The sequence below is a fragment of the Manihot esculenta genome, chromosome 18, assembly GCF_001659605.2.
Source record: "Manihot esculenta cultivar AM560-2 chromosome 18, M.esculenta_v8, whole genome shotgun sequence".
In the NCBI taxonomy this organism is placed as follows: Eukaryota; Viridiplantae; Streptophyta; class Magnoliopsida; order Malpighiales; family Euphorbiaceae; genus Manihot; species Manihot esculenta.
The window spans coordinates 27,140,770-27,153,668 of record NC_035178.2 but is presented as its reverse complement, the minus strand read 5'-3'; positions in this window follow the sequence as shown (position 1 = coordinate 27,153,668).

Sequence of the window (12,899 nt, the reverse complement as noted above, 5' to 3'; positions counted from 1 at the left end):
TATTAGGCACATCCTATGTGGGAGATGAGTCTATATATATTTGCTCATTTGTAGTTTGGATGACTCTTCATCCAATTCTATCTTCCTTTTCTTCCCTATTTTCTCTATAAACTCTTTCTCTAGGTGTGGACACACGACACTCTAATGATTGGTTAGGTTTTCATCTTTTTATAACACTACCACTCTAATATTTTATTCGCTTGGTGAAGAGCAGAGAGAAATAGGAGTCGCCACCTAATGAGAATAAGGACAAAGAAAAGGACATGGTTGGGCAACTTACCTTAGTAAAGGTCCATTATCCTTCATAATCCATAACCCAATAGTCTAAGTTCAAGATAGCAGGTATCAGAGAGGGAAGGCATTAGGCACCCTTATTGCCTAGCATTTATTGTTGAAAACTAGCACCAGCTCCCTACACGTGTTTATTGTATTCTGGTTAGTGTATTTAGTAGGAAAATCTCTTTTAAGATAAATTCATTCTAATTTTACCACACACATTTATCAAACAAGTACTTAATTCATGTGTATCCAATAAGGCTAAGCATGTGAAGTATCTACTTTATTTTAGGTAAAATGGTTACCACATTACCCTGTTAATCATGTTGTTAAATTCATTTCATGCTATATTTCATTTGTATATAAGAGTGGATTGCTAAACATGCACTGTTTCTAAGTTGGAATTCGGTACATAGTAAGCAAGGAGTCCACTAGGTTTTTATTGTGCATCTTAAACCCATTTTATGGTTTTAGTTATTTTCATGTCATAGTGATAAACAACTCCTAAGCATGCCATCTATATTTCTATTATGAAGAATTTCTTTTAACATTACTAAGTAAATTTCTTAAGTTACTAATAATTTTCATGCATGTTTAAGGCGAGATGCAAGAATTGAAACATTTAGAAAAGGGGAAAGGAGAAAAGAATTACAACCCAATCCTACAACTAAATAAAGCAAGGAGGATAAAAGAATTAATTACATGCCAAAAATGAAATAAATAATTTAAAAATCTAATTCCTATTACAAGGTTTAGGCCCATAGCACTTTACTAAAGGCCTTCGAACTTCCTTGGGCCTCTAAAAGAAATTGGGCTCCTCCATGGGCTCTTTATGCAAGCCCATCAACCATCCAAAGATGTAACATCCATGCAAAGAGAGGGAGGGGCACTAGCCATGGAAATTCAGCCAAGGAGATTTTCTTCCTCTTTTGGAGCTTAATTGTTAAAATTAAAATTTTCATAATAATATTAAATAAAAAGGGAAGCAAATAAAATAAAATAAAATTACAGCAAGAAAAATAAAGCAAATTAGATCTGAATATGTAACGATCCGAGAACCGGACCGCTACCAGCACTAGGATTTAGATCGACTTAAGGTCACCGGAACCTGTAGCAAGCCTAACATACATTCTGTACAACTGGTAAAATCCCATACATGATCATACATTTTTATAAAAACTTTAAACTTTGCATATACCAAGCTTAACCTGTGCATGCACTAAAACTATATACATAAAACCCCATACTAGAGCCCTCATCAAATGCTCTAGTTGGGTCCACATTTCATATATCAAGCTTGGTTCATCATATAACATCATTAAAAATATTACATACAGATCATGTACAAAAGGGATTACCACTACTGTTAGGGCCAAGCACAATACTAATCCATAAAACATCACTCTACTTTACATTACGTTACATTATTTTACAGTACATGTCCACTACTAATCTATTACACAGACATAGCCTTTACACTTGCTGACTTCCTGAGCTATCTTTGGCCCTGCAACCTAGGGGTTAGGGGAAAGGGGTGAGCTACAAAAGCCCAGTGAGCAGAATAATAAAAATAGTTTATTAAACATATACTTTCATGAAATGCATCACATCACAAACAAATCACATCAAGGATGAACTTGTCACCAATGGCCCTCTACATAATCCAATGTGCCCGGCCCACAACGAGAGCTCCTCAGGACTTTCGCTTAACATATCATAACATAACATATCTATATGTGCCAGGGGCGTAGAATGGGCCTCGACCTGGACTTCCATACCATATCATATCATATCATATCATATCAAGGGCCAATGGGTCATCCAACATCCATCCACATCAACATCATATTATGCAATGCGTCATATTCGTGAATTCTAATGCAATACAACCTATTACATGCATGGCATTCATGATGTATGAACATGCTTAAAAGTTTAATTGCTTTGAAATAAAAAGAGTTGTGTTCTACTCACCTCTGGCTGACTCTGAACTGACTCTGAAGCAGCTATCTCACTGTTGGTCACCTCGGTTCCTCAGGTCCGATCCTACACAGGTGGACTCAAATGAGGGACCAAACAAACTCTAATATGACTCTAAACAACTCCCCAAGAACCCCCTAAAACATCATAAAACATGCATAAGAAACAAGCAAAGGAAGGCTGGACAAGGGGCTTTTGGCGGCAGGTTCGACGGCTGAAGGTCCCTCCAGATCCGAAAGTCAGGCACTTTCGGGGGCAAGTTCGGCGGCCGAAACTCCCTCCACATCCCAAATTCCAAACTTTCGGGGGCAGGTTTGGTGGCTGAAACTCCACTCCAGAGCCGAAAGTCCAAACTTTCGGAGGCGAGCTTAGGCAGCCAAAACTGCCTCCTCTAGCAGGTTCGGCAGCCGAAACTGGCTTCAGCGGCCGAACCTGGATCCTCCTAGGTGGCAGAACCCGATTCTGCCATCCCTACACTCAGCCATCCCAACTTCCCAACATGCATTCAACTATTCTAAAACATGCATAAACACTTATTCAAGCATATAGGGGCATAAAACTAGCCTAAACCCCAACAAACATCAACATAGCATCACATTTATCATTAAACAAACATAAACCCTAACATTTTACAACTAGCCTAAACATACATCAAAACCCTTAACCCCTTCTTAAAACTTACTGAAAACATTATAAAAGGCGTGGATCTACACTTACCTCTTGAGGATCGAGGGTAGGCGTGACCCAAACTTGGAGAGGGGGAGAAAACGAGCTCCGGGGGTCTCCAAGCTTCAAAACTTTGATCTTAGCTCAAAAATCTTCAAAACAGAGTAAAAACTCATCAAAACTCGAAGGGATTGAAGGAAAACACAAAATCAACCAAAGGAGGACGAAATCTCACCTATGCCCGAAAATAGAGAGAGAAAACTCGCCCATTTTCGGACAAGGGGCCTTTTATAGGTGGCTGGCTAGACCACCTTCGGGGGCCAAAGGTGCTTCCGCAAGAGCCCAATGTTCGGCAGCCGAACTTGAGGTTCGGCGGCCGAACCTGGGTTTTCCCTCCTTGGTCTTTTCTTTCAAACTCAATTTTCTTTCTTCATTAAAACTATAAAAACATGTCAAACATTTTATAAAAACATATTTTACCCTTCTAGGGGGTTCCGACATCCGAGATTCCGCCGGAAGGTAGGAATTTCGATGTCGGGGTTTAGCCGGGTATTACAGAAAATTAATAAAAAAATAAATTTCTAATTTAGGAATGAAACCAAGAATCATCGTTTTTTTTTTTGGAAGTGATTTTTGGCCAATAAAGGATGCAAGGGGAAACCCTAAACTTCATTTAGCTCCTATTCTAATACAAAAAATACACATTAATGTTGCAAAAATAAGTAAGATCAAAATACCAAAAAATAAAATTGAAAATGAAAGAACACAAAAAGGATGGAACTTGTCCAATCAAAACAAGTACACTTGATTATGCTTGATTTTGGCACTGAGAAGAAAATTTTCAGAAAAGATTAGTAAACTAACCCATGAAAATATGAAATTTTATAAAGAAAAACTAGAGACATGATAGAAAAACGAATCAAACAAAAAGGATATGTAAAACTTGAGATAGAGCCCATGCAATATTGTTATTATGGAAATTAGCAAATTCTCAACACCAATTTTGTATGAGATACGACACATATTTAGAGGTCTGAACATAAAAAATTGAAAAGAGAAAAGCTTTATATCGCTTCTCAAACTTCATTTTTGACTCAAGAATCACCTAATTTTATACTTAGAAGACCAAGTTATGGATCATTGAAGTTGCACCACACGCTGGTACAAACCTGTATGACTTAATTGCCTCTTTGAACTTTGAAAAATCATAACTAAATGTAAAAAACTCATATTAGTGCAAATAATATATAAAAATTATAGAAAATTTCATCAAAAATGCAATAAAAATATTTTAGGAGCAATAAACCATTCTAATCAAGATGATTAACTCGAATAAAAATGGTATCTCCAAGCCAAATATACACAAGTGTTGTCCTCAAATATCACATTAAACTTGATATAAGAGGTGAAAAACACACTAAAATAAATCGAAAAAAACATGCTAGAAGATGTTTTTGTGCCATAACCAATTATTTTTAAGATTAATTACCTTGAAATTAATTAAGAAAGGAAGAGAAGAAGAAGAAGAAGGAGAAAAGGCGCAGCGACTAAGGAAAGAAATAGTTATGAGTTCTTTTCTTTTTCTTTTTCTTTTTCTTTTTGGGATGTTGAGAGAAATTTTTCACAATTGGAGAGAGTGGCTAGTTGCTAGGTTAAAAAAATGAGTGTGGCTTTTCCTTATTAGGGTTTTTGAGAGAATATGATGCTTAAATAGGGTGAGGTTAAAATTGGAAAGAAAATCTTTCATTTTCTCCTTGAGTTGGCTAGCCAAGAGGGTTGATTTGGATAAATAATATTTTAATTATTTCCTTCAAGATACTCCATGAATTATTAAAGTTAAAATTTTGACCTTATGCCCCTCAATTGGTCAAATGGGCTAAAATGCAAGGCCCATTCGGCCACCTTTTACTTTTTAGTCTAAACCCAATCAATCCTAAGGTCCAAATAGATCTTAGGCCTCATGGGAAAGGCTCACAAAAATAAAGATACCCATGGAGCATGCCTTTAACTAAATAGCTAAAGGTTGAAGCCTAATTCTTCCTATTTCACCTTATTTTCTCATTTTATTTTTATCTTTGCATGGGTTAAAATATCATCTAGAAGCTCCTTAACTATCTTTACATGTATTGAGACCAGGTGTGATTCTCATCATTGAGCTCTCACTACTTCAGATGTGTATGCATACATGGTATAAAAACTAGGGGGGTCTACAGTTTGCCTTCCACTTTGGCGAAGGCTGAAGGTCATTTATAGTTCGTTAAAGTATCTTATGTTTATGCCTTCTCAAGCATATTTTCAATGTCATTCTTTTGTTCATGCTTGCCCAAGCATGTTTCCACATTCAACCTTATGTTTATGCCTGTTCAAGAATATCCTTAGTTTCTTTCTTTTGTTTATGCATGCTCCAGTATGTATCCAAACTCATCCTTGTGTTCATGCTTGCTCAATTATATCCTTAAACTCATTTATGTGTCCATACTTGATGCGGAACTCAGAAACAACATGTGATCAAGAACCTCGAACACACACTTGATAATAAACAATGCTTATATAATTTTCAAAGGTTGCTCTACCACACTCCTAATCAACCAATGTGATTAGAGAATAAGATTATGGAGTGATAAACTAGTTATAAATGCCACAAGGAAAACCTTGATAAGTTTGCTAAACATAGAAGCACACAAAGAATACTCATCTTTGTATTAAGAAATCAAAATATTATTTATAATATCCTCTTCATTCTTCTTTTGTTTTTCTTCTTTCTTTTTTAAAAATAAAACTTGTGAAAGCATAAAATTGAGAAGCAAATGAAACGATAAATAAGCTACCAAAATAAGAAAATGAATTAACAATAACTATAACTATAAGATTGAGATTGAATGAGATAACAATCAAGATAGATAAATTAGAATTTATCTACGACCCAAAACTCTAATACCAATTGATGCGGAACTAAGTATCTACATCAATAAAATCTAAAACCTCAACATACAATAATACCAAGTTACATGCCAAGATTAATTTCCAAGCGTTCTACTATGCCCTTTAATATTAAATAAACAATAATGTAGATAATCAAATAAGAAGATAAGAATAGAATAACTACAAAATTACTAACTTCGATAAGATGTCAATTCTTAATGCAACATAAAGTTAAATAAAATTCACTCTAGAATTTTATTAACCAAGAAAAATAATATTATTCACAAAATAAGTATTCAAAATTCGTGGCTGCCACTTTAAGAGCGGTTTTTATAGCCTCTAAATCCTAATTCTAGTATAGGAAGGTCTAATTCTAATCTAGTCAAATAGTCAAATAGTCAAACCTAGATTACATTAAAGATTATTTTCCAAAATTGTATTGGAGAAATCTTCTACTTAAAGGGGCTGCACGAATTTGGCTTCTATTATAGGCCAAATTAATTTAAAAACAAATCAAATAAAATACTAAAATACCGTAATAACAAAATGGGTCTAAGTACAATTAAAGCCCAATATGCTATGTGGCCACAAGTGTGTTGTAACCAACCCATGTAGCTTCTTTTTCTAGCTCTATTACTCATTTGCTTCAATCATGTTCATGAATACTTTATCTCATGGATTTTCATGTGTCGTGAATTTAGGCTTTTCCTCGCATGCGTTCATTTCTTCGTGAACAACTTGTTGCGCTAAGTATTGAAGCGATACTTTAATTTTCTTTGTATATGCCCTTGTTATTGATCCAGGAGGTAATGTGATATTTACATCCATTCTATTGCTCACATGGTTATCTCTCATGTTCACATCATTTATTGATGTGAAACCTATAATTAACTTGTGATAGAGAATCCTTGAACACACAACTTGATAACAAATGAGGCTTAGATAATTTTCAGAGATTGCTCTACTACACCCCTAATCAATCAATGTATTTAGAAACGAATATTATGGAGTGATAACTAGTTTGAAATGCCGCAAAAATCTTGATAGATTTGCTAAACATGGAGGCATACAAAGAAGACTCATCTTTGTATTAAGAAAACCAAAACATTATTCATAATATTCTTTTGTCCCTTTTATTTTCCCCTTCTTTTTTATTTTAAAATCTCACACAATAGAAATGAAACTTTTTTTTCTATTTTTTTGAAATAAATGGGATAAAAATAAGATTAATAAACAATGAACTCAACAACTGAAATAAAATAATAAAACTGAAAGCAAATAATAAAATAAGAAAACTTGATAAATAGGAATTTATTTACTATCAAGTTCTAATACTACTTGATACGAAACTCAGAATCAACTTGTGATCAACAACCCCGAATATACATTTGACAACGATTGAGACTTAGATCATTTTCAGAGATTGCTTTACCACACCCCTAATTAACCAATTTAATTAGAAACAAAGATGATGGAGCGATAAGCTAGTTAGAAACGTCATAAGAAAAACCTTGGTAAGTTTGTTAGATATGGAAGCGCACACACAAAAAAAAAAAAAACTCAACTTTGTATTATAGAAAACCAGAATATTATTCCTAACATCTTTTTTTTTAATTCTAATTCTTTCTAATTCGTGGCTAGCACCCTTAAGGTTATATTTATAGCCTCAACACCCTAATTCTAGTGTAGGAAGGTTTAATTCTAATATAGGAAGGATATCTAGTCAAATAGTCAAACCTTGATTACATTAAAGATTCTTTTCCTAAATTGTATTAGAGAAAACTTTTTCCTAATAGGGATGCATGAATTTGGTTTCTAAATTAGGCTAAATTAATTTAAAATAAGTCCAGAAAATACGAAAATATCAAAATAACAAAATGGATCTAAGTTCAATTCAGCCATACATACATTATGCAATCTGAAATTGTATTGCGTGTCCACATGTATTTAAGAGATTGTGACTTATTTTCTCCTTATCCCATGCTTCTCAAATATAGTTCTCATCTCGTAAGTCTTGAATTAATCGATGGTAACTTGATTTGTCATAATTTGGAGCTTTGTAGACAGAATACTTTATTACTATGACAACTCCAATGCACTTCAAATTGTTGAAAATCATTGCCTCCCTTATGCATGCATCAATTCCTCCCTTCTCAAGATGATTTGTCCTTGAATTAACAAGCATAATAGTGAGAAAAGGATCAATGTACACATACTCATTTTCGGACTTGTGTTCTTTGAGCAATAATCTCAGATGCAACTTGATTGTTGATAGAGTATATTTTAGACCATTTTATCATGATATTATTGATGTTTATTTACATCTTTTCCTCTTAATCTTGTGGTTTTAACCTTGTTTTGCAGATATTAGGTGTAAAGAGACAATCTGGTGAAAATACTCTTAAAACTGCCAAAAAGTGCCAAATATGGAAAGTACCAAAAAAGGAAAGCTTTCAAATAAGGCAAGTTTTCAAATAAGGAAAGTGCAGAAGCAAAAGCAAATAAGGAAACCGCAGTCAGAAGATTATTTAAAATTCAAATTGCAGATCTTTCTTTCCTTGTTTGAAGATGTGCAGACACTTTAGCAGTTAGATCTTCCTATTTAGGCAGCAAGATTTCAAGAAGACGCACTTGCCTCTTCCGCATTCAGCATTCAAATTTTGAAATTCAAACGAAGGCTCCACCTAAAAAGGAAAGACTGGACAGCATATCCTTCCCTCCGCACAAGCCTTGCCGCGCGCCCACCTTCCTTCTGAAGAGCCATCCGCGCGCCTCCTTCCTTCTGAAGACCTTGCAACGCGATTCTTTCCTTTTCAGACACAACTTGGGTACCAAGTACCTCTTGGGCAGCAAGGTCAGCATCTAAACTTATTTAAGAAGCACATAAGCCAGCCAAGAGCTCCTCCTTCCCCAAACTCTTCACGCCTCTCCTTCTCGAATTGCACAAGGACCGACGCCCACCTCTTCTCTTCTTCTACCTTTCTTCTTTTCTTTTATTTTTGGTTTTGGTTCAGCCATGAGTGGCTGAAACCTTTTTAATCTAGTTGAAGATTGGTTGAAACTTAAGTTGTTTTATGGATTGTGAGATCTGAACATAAGTTGTTTGTCTTTGGTTTGTTCAATATTGATACAGTTTCATGCTTGATCCTATTATTGCTTTGTTGTTTTGATCAAATTGGCCACTTGATTCTTGATTGCAAGGTAATAAATTATTAGTTTGGATAATTTTAAGTCCATAATTGTTTGGATTATTCAAACATAAGAACACTTGGTGTAAAAACTAAGGAAATTGTATGATCTAGCAACATCTCATACGTTTGAGTAGCTAGGATTGGATCTCTCTATCTCTTCATGCAATTAACAGTTGTTTTGATGCCTAAGTGTAATACCCGGCTAGAGTCCGGCATCGGAATTCCTGTCGTCTGGTGGAATCCAGGATGTCGGAATTCTCTAGAAGGGTAAGATTTATGTTTTTCAACGTACTATAGTATGTTTTTATGTTATGGTGTTAAAAAGAAATGAGTTTTTGAAAGAAAAGAACCAAGGCAGAAAAGCCAGGTTTGGCCGCCGAAGGTGAGGTTCGGCCGCCGAACATGCATGGCTTTCGATTTCACGATAGGCCGCCGAAGGTGGTCTGGCCAGCCACCTATAAAAGGCCCTCAGTCGGTTGGAAGGATAAGGATTGCCTTTTCTTTCTCTTTCTGAGGTGAGACCCTGTCCTTTTTGAGTTTTCTTCATGTTTTCCTCAAATCATGCAACGATTTGAATGATTTTCATGTTATTTTGAAGGTTTTGACCTAAAACACAAAGTTGTGAAGTTTGGAGAGTTTGAAGGAGAGTTGCTCCAAAACTCCACATTAGGATCGTTCATCTTCTTGTTTTCAAGAGGTAAGTGAAGATCCTGAGCTTGTTTTCATGATTTATGGAAGATTTTTGAGGTTTTGGGGGAGAGTTGCATGATTAGGGTAAAAGAGAGTGTTTTTGTGAGAAAAGCATGTTTATATGTTATATGTTTTGTGTTGTTGGGGTGTTAGGTAGTTTCTGACCCCTTTGAGCATATGCTTAGGTGTATGCATGTTGAGGAATTGAGGTGGTTGAGTTTGGAAGAGTTTGGTGCAGTTTGGCGTGAGGCAGAGCAAGGTTCTGCCTTGCTCATGAACCATGAGTATACAGTAGGTTGTTTGCATTAGAATCCACGAATATGTTGCTTTACATAGTTATTTGTTGATGTGGGTCAATGCTGAATGATCCAATAGTTCCAGACAAGAAGTCCAGGACCCCATTCTACGGCCTGGCAAGTATAGGAAAGTCCAGGACCCCATTCTACGGCCTGGCAGGTATAGTAAAGACCAGGTGCCCAGTCTACTCCCTAGCAAATGGTAAGTACAGGTGTTATATACACATATACATATACAGTACAGGAAGACCAGGACCCCAGTCTACGGCCTGGCACGGAACAGTTACTAGGACTATGTGGTGACAGGTTTACCCTTGATGTGGATTGTCTGTGATATGATGCATTCCATAAGAACATGTTTTCATGACCTGTTTTACTGTTCTACTCGCTGGGCTATAGAGCTCATCCCACTCCCTTAACCCCAATCTTGCAGGTACAGTGTACAGTGTACAGGGAAAGTCCAGCAGAGTACGGAAAGAGAGAAGAGAGTTGTAATAGCTTAGAGTGGACATGTAATATTAAAGAGATGTACTAGTTGTGTATACAGTTAAAGTTGTGCTTGACTTAGTTATGTTTGTTGTAAATCTTTTGTATACATGGTCTGTTTATATAACTGTTTTACAGAGTATGTGAAAAACCAGGCTTAACAGGTATGAAATAACCCATCTAGAGCAAGCTCTAGTCAGAGGTACAGAGTACAGAGATAGTGCATGCACAAGTTAAGCCTTGGTTCAGCAAAGAGTATTTATTTTCACAGAAAATGTATGATCATGTATGAGATTTATAGGTACACAGAGAGTATAGCAGGCTTGCTACGGGTTCTGGCGGCCTTAAGTCGACCTGAATCCTAGCGCCGGTGACGGTCCATTTTGGGGTCGTTACAGATTGGTATCAGAGTCCAAGGTTCACATGATCGGACCTATAGAGAGAGTGTCGGGCTCATAGCAGTTAGAGGTGGTCAAGCACAATAGGAAATCATGTCCACTAGGATAGGATGTTGCGTCATGTCTATTTGATGTTATGATTTATGCATGTGCTTTCCTGTTATGTGAGGTAAAGATATGCTGATATGCTATATTATGTGCTGTGTTTTTTTCAGAGGTAAGATGAGAGGAACTCGTCGATCAGCTTGATTGACTGGAGTCCCACCAGATAGTGGGAGAATAAATGCTCGTCCTCCTGCATTGCCAAGGGTAAGGTCTCAGAGATCTAGCAGGGAAGGTACGTCAATAGACCCTAGAAGGTCTGTAGACGAGAGCAGAAGAGGTACAGTTAGAGGAGGAAGATCAGAGGCAGTGAGGGAGGCCATGGAGATTGACCAGTCTCTAGATGAAAGGCGCTCAGACCTCAGGGTTTGGTTATCCAGCCTTTCCTCAGGACCCAGGGTATCCGATGGAAGGAATGTCGGAGTACTCGAGTTTTGTCCCATATCCTACTTACATGCCATATATGCCTTATCCTCATTATTACCCACCATATCCTATGTATCCATCCTCACCTACCCATCCAAGTGCAGCACACCCAGAGCTAAATGAACCAGTACCTCCACCACCACAACCAGAACCAGTAGCTCCTGTTGCCCAAAGACATCAACCTAGCTCATCTGGAGGTAAGGTGCAAATGACAGAGTACTTGAAATTGGATGCTCCTAAATTCAATCCAGGAGATGATCCATTTGAGTATCTTAAAACTGTGAAGATGATCACTGATGAGTTGGGAGCAGATGATAGCAGAGCCATAGAAATGGCGGGGTTTACACTTAAGTGTAAGAAAGCTCGAGAATGGTTCAAGAACTATATGGAGCCTAGGATGAACAGTATGTCATGGGGAGAGTTCGCCAATGAGTTTGCAGGGTGGGCTTTTCCTGATAGCTCCAAGGAGATGAAAGTAATAGAATTTGAGCAGTTGAGACAGACAGACGAGATGAGTGTTGACGAGTTTACAGATAAGTTCCTGGATTTGCTTCAGTATGTGGGTCAAGCCTATGATACTGATCAAAAGAAGGCAAGGAGATATACTATGAGATTGCATCCCAGGTATTCTTCCTTGATTCTTCCAGCAGAAAAGGAGAGTTTCCACTCTATAGTGGACGCAGCTAGGAAAATGGAAGCAAGTGCCAATATTCAGAGACAGTCAAAGGCACAGGCTTCGGGTTCTAAGGCCCCCAGTGCAGCAACGTCAGGTAGCAAAAGATGGGAAAAGGCAAAAGGAACAAAGAGTAAGTTCTAGAATAAAGTCAAGTCTTCTCTGGGAATAGGTAATGGCGCAAGCTCTAGCGCAAGCAGTTCAGTGTGTAGGAGATGTGGGAGACCACACAAGGGAGCTTGTCAGTTGGGATCTTCAGCTTGTTATAAATGTGGACAGGAAGGGCATTTTGCTCGGGAATGTCCTCAGGTGACTTTTGCACCATCCCAGCAGATGAGTTCAGGCAGTGTCGTACAGCCAGCAGCTCCAGCCGTGCCTCAGAGTAGTGGCAGAGGTAGAGGGAGAGGGGCAGCCTCTACTTCAGCAGCAGGTTCCCGAGGTGGAAATCCGGCAGCCCCAGCACGGATTTTCACTATGACACAGGAGGAGGCTAACACGTCGAACACAGTGGTGTCAGGTAATCTCATCATTGGGTGTTCAGATGTGTATGCTTTGATGGACCCCGGTGCTTCTCATTCCTTTATTACTTCGAGAGCCATAGAGCGATTGGGTTTGATCATGTCTGAGTTAGAGTATCCTCTCTGGGTCAGTGGACCCAAGTGTGACCCATCAGTGGCATCGTCAGTCTGTCGTTTCAGTCCAGTGTTCATCGAGGGTAGATACCTTCCAGCTGACCTTGTGGTTCTAGACTTGACAGATTTTGATGTCATTCTAGGGATGGATTGGTTATCTG